This window comes from Diachasmimorpha longicaudata, unplaced genomic scaffold, assembly GCF_034640455.1.
Source record: "Diachasmimorpha longicaudata isolate KC_UGA_2023 unplaced genomic scaffold, iyDiaLong2 ctg00000189.1, whole genome shotgun sequence".
Taxonomy (NCBI): domain Eukaryota; kingdom Metazoa; phylum Arthropoda; class Insecta; order Hymenoptera; family Braconidae; genus Diachasmimorpha; species Diachasmimorpha longicaudata.
In genome coordinates, this window is record NW_026973983.1 from 20,001 (window position 1) to 25,000 (window position 5,000).

The 5,000-nt window shown below is 53.1% G+C and overlaps 1 pseudogene; it reads left to right on the plus strand.

The window, feature by feature from the left end:
- Positions 1–5,000, plus strand: part of LOC135172179 (large subunit ribosomal RNA) — a 9,798-nt pseudogene that overhangs the window by 2,357 nt on the left and 2,441 nt on the right.

Below are 5,000 nucleotides of genomic sequence, written 5' to 3' on the forward strand. Positions count from 1 at the left end.
GAGCGGGGCGTGTCGGGCTTGGTCGGGAAGTGGGTTTGGCTAACGTGCCGGGCCTGGGCGAGGTGAATGGATCAGTAATGTTTCAGAATCCGAGCTCGGTCCCGTGCCTTGGCCTCCCACGGATCTTCCTTGCTGCGAGGCTTCTGTGATACTTCACCGTGTCGTAGTCGTTCTCTTCGGCCGCCATTCAACGCTCAGCTCAGAACTGGCACGGACTAGGAGAATCCGACTGTCTAATTAAAACAAAGCATTGCGATGGCCCTAGCGGGTGATGACGCAATGTGATTTCTGCCCAGTGCTCTGAATGTCAACGTGAAGAAATTCAAAAAAGCGCGGGTAAACGGCGGGAGTAACTATGACTCTCTTAAGTGGGTGAGACGTGTTTTGTTTTGCTCCGCCTTTGAACGGTTAAAACAGTGGTAAAGAGTCGAGTTATAGTGTCAAAGTGTGTCTCAGCGAGTGTGCGTGTGTGCTAGGATCGTCTTGCCGGCGAATTCATAGGGGTTAGTGTACTCCCTGCCGTGGAATTAAAGCGACAAATGCTGTATTTTTCCATAGTGCCAATTGCCAGCATCGTCCATTACTGAGAAATCAGCTGTTCTCGCCGCAAGCGCTGCGGCGGCGACTTCGCGAAGCTTGCCGCTGTTGCTCCTAGGGTAACGGGTAATACCGACTGAACGGCGGGTTACCCACTGTAGGCTCGTTACCGTACCACGGTGCAATGTCATGCAATGAGGGTACACCAAACCCAACTCGCACGCGTCTGTTTCATGATGCAGCGGCGGGTCGTAGGAAGAGAGCACGTTCATCGCCAAACCTTGCCGGGGAGGATGACCTAGTCCTCCCATTAACCTTGGAAGACGTAAAGGCCCTGGACGTGGATGTGAGTGGGCATTTGTATAACCTGGAGAATTCGAAACCATCGTCCGAGACTAAAGCTAGGGGCGACGCTGTGAACTCTGGAACAAGAGGACTTTCGTCAGCGTACTACAAGGTCTCAAAAGCCTACACGGAACTGGCAACGCGTATCCAGACAATCCTGGAACTGGAGGATGCGGTGACTAAGCGTTTTGATGAGTTCTTCGAATTAGCACGAGGACGTGAAGCTCAGTACTGCGAGACCATGGTGAGGAGTAATCACGAGAATCTGGAAAAACTTTTAAAGGATCCCCTTACAGAGGTGTCCAAGCAGCCATCAGTGACCAGGGAAGCCATTGTCGAGCTCATAAATGAGCAGCTGAGGCCGGTATTGGAGAGACTGGACACGGTCTCTGCAGGGATTGGACGAAATCGCGAGGAGGTCAAGACTAGTGTAAAATCTATCGAGCGGAAGCTGAGTGAGCACTCTGCGGGGGGTATCTCCTATTCAGCTGCTGTAGCAGGTGAAGGGTATGGCGCACGGAGCACGAGTAGACAACAGGAAGCTGCAAAGGAGATAGCCAGGAATATCCTGAGCGTAAGCACCGATACTTCGTTTTTCATTCAGCCCTCTCGGGAGGCGAACTCCAGGTACAAGTCCGCTGCAGAGGTTGAGAAGACAGTCAAGGGATGCCTCAAACCATCTGACTATGACCTGAAGGTGTCGAGGATCACCACCACAGCTAGGGATAAAGGAGTCAGGATTGTGGCTCACTCGGTTAACCTGGAGAAGCTTCAGGCCTCCAAGGCGCTCCAGGAAAAAGGGCTGGAGCTGAGAATACCGCAGAAGCTGCAGCCTAGGCTGATTGTCTTTGGAGTTCCCAAGGACACCTCTGAGGCGGAACTGCCGGCACTCATCAATGAGGGTAACTTCGTGGGAGAGGATGCCGTCAAGATCAGGACTGTCTTCAGGTACAAGCCAAAAGCCACCAGTCATGTCACGAGCTTCGTGATTGAAACGGACCCCGGTGGGAGGAGCAGACTGCACAGGAAGAAACGGTTGTTTATAGGCTTTTCTTCTTGCCACGTGGAGGACCATATCCGGGTGCTGCAGTGTCACAAGTGCCTTGGCTTTGGACATAAAGCAGTAAGCTGCCCTTCCCGCTCGCCTGTGTGTGGGAAATGCTCTGAGGAGCATGAGTCCAGGGACTGCAAGTCCAAGGGGGAACTCAGATGTGCAAATTGCACGAAGGAGAAGCGAAGGGAGGTGTCACACTCAGCCCTTGACACAAAAGTATGCCCAATTTTGAAGGCCAAGTTACTGGACAAGGTGCGGAGCACTAACTACAACCCAGAATGATGAGTCGTAGAAGCCCAGATATGCTGACAAGGCGTAGCGTCCTGCCGGGGCCCAATGAGGCGTCTAACACCGGCCGCCGGTTAAATCAAGGCGATACCCAACTAACCCGCGAATTATGTGCCTCCTTGGAGCCATCACTCACCGATAATTCCTTAGACACACAAGTTATGGATGGCGATGTCCCAATATCGCCAGTCGGTGAGATTAATTTAAGATATATTTATAATCGTTCTCCGTGTTCTCCTCAGGGGGAGTCGATGCAGGGAAACCCATCGGGAAGGGCATCACTTCAGCAGGCAGCCCAGCGAGCCCCTGGCCAAAATCTAATCCCATGCCCACACTGCGACCGCTACTTTAAGAACTCCAGAGCCCTAGGTGTCCATAGAGCGAGTCAGCACCCAGTCGAGAATAACGAGCTAGTAGTGACGGATAGAGTGAAGGCCAGGTGGAACAAAGAGCACCTAAGGATGATGGCGGCCGCCGAAGCGAAAGCCCCAGATACTGTCAAGTTTATGAACCTGTACCTCGTGGAAATGGCAGGCACCGGCAGGAACCAGGAATCCATCAAGAAGCAGAGACAGAAACCTGAGTACAAGCGCATGGTCGAGGAATATAAGTCACAGAGATTGAGCGACAGTAATGGACACCTTGCTCGAGGAGATCCGGTGATACAAGAAGTCCAGTATCTGGATATCACCCGGCAGCTAACGGCAGAGGGACGAACTGGGAGGGTCCGTCGAGTTGAGGATAGTAGTAGGCTACGGCAGCACGCTAACCAACTGCCTGTGGATAATCAGGATTCCCTCCGGAGTACTCTTCAACAGGACCTACAGGATCTGGAGGCCCATCAATCTAGAGGCTCGCCAAGGAGTGACAATAGTGCTTGCCGGCTAAGGCGGGCTGTCAACAAGGCGCTGAGAAACGAGGACCCGTCGCAGGAGCTGGAGGACTGGCTGTTAACAGCCCTTCCTGACTTACGCGGCAACCGCACCCGTAGCCGCGGAGGAATCCGCCCAGTAGGGACAGGGGTTGAACTGTCACGGAGGAAGCAACGGAAACTAGACTATAAGGATATTCAGCGCCTCTGGAGACGGAACATGTCCAAAGCCGTTGGGAAGATCCTCGATGGTGATACAGCAAATGGACCGCATCCGAATTTGACGACCCAGGAGAAATTCTGGCGGCCGATATTTGAGGAGACTAACCCTACAATGGGAATCGCACTCAGCACTGCGGATCGGGTGTACCGAGAGATTTGTGACCCAATAACAGTCGAGGAGGTAGTGCGGAATGGACCGGATAGAAAAGCGGCTGCAGGACCGGATGGCCTTAGCTCTGCTGATTGGCTGAGCAGGGTGCCGGACCACGTGAAGTCCATAATATTTCACATCTTCCAGTACTCAGGGGTTGTTCCACAGCCGTGGAGGAACACTAGGACCATCCTTATCCCAAAAGAAGCGGGTACGATGGATCCTGCGAAGTTCAGGCCGATTTCCATAGCGTCGGTTGTGCTGAGGCACTATCACAAGGTTCTTTCCGCAAGACTACTCGGCCTCCCCCTGCTCGATGAAAGGCAGAGAGCCTTCATAAAGGCGGATGGCCTCGCCGAGAATGTATTCGTGCTCTCAACGATCATAGCGGATGCGCGTGCGGGTCTCAAGGAGCTCCATCTTGCGGCCATTGATGTGAAGAAAGCTTTTGATACGGTCTCGCATGAGGCCATCGAAAGGGTCATGATGGAGAAAGGACTCCCACGGAGCTTCGTCAAATATGTGATGACCTTGTATAGAACGTCCAGTACGGTGATTGAAGTGGATGGGCAGAGATCGCAACCGATCTATATGGGCCAAGGGGTTCGGCAAGGCGACCCGCTGTCATCATTCATATTCAACCTGGTCATGGATGCGGTGCTGAGGGAACTGCCAGATGAATGTGGCTACGGGCTCAGTGGTAAAGTTGTGAATGCCTTGGCCTTTGCTGATGATCTAGTATTACTGGCAGGGTCTAGGCAAGGTCTCCAGTTGATGCTGAACTGTGCCACGAAGTGCCTAGCAGACCATGGGCTTCAACCATCTCCAAGCAAGTGCCGAGCCCTGTCCCTCATTGCATCGGGGAGGGACAAGAAAATGAAGACAATAACCGAAGCGTTATTCTTAGTCTCAGGCATGCAGATAGCGCAAATGGGGGTAGTTGACACTTGGAAACACCTTGGGGTGAACTTTGGACACCGTGGGCCCACGGCGCCAGCGATGGAGTTTGAGGATCTCCTGAGGAAAGTAACCGCTGCCCCACTGAAACCCCAGCAGAGACTGACCATTCTGAAGGTCTTTCTGCTACCTAGATTCAGCCATCGGCTGGTGTTTGGGAGCACCACACATGGCATGCTCAGACAGCTGGACAAAACTGTGAGGCAGTATGTCCGTAAGTGGCTCTTCCTCCCTAAGGATGTCCCAATTGCGTATATCCATGCCAGGGTCGCGGAGGGTGGATTGGGGGTAGCATCATTTGAGTCCAGAATACCCGGGTTGGTCAGGAGTCGCCTGGAGAGTCTCACTCGATCGGAGTTTTCAGCGGCCAGGATGGTCCCGCAGCATGAATGGTACCGTGCAAGGATGAGGTGGTGCTATCTAGCAAAAGTTAGAGATGATGATTGGGCCGGTAAACTTTACAGGTCGGTTGATGGGCGCGAGCTGCGAGAATCAAGATCTTCACCACTGTCGACGAGCTGGGTTAATGATCCCTTCGTCGTGATTCCGGCCAGGGAGTTCGTTCAGAACATCAG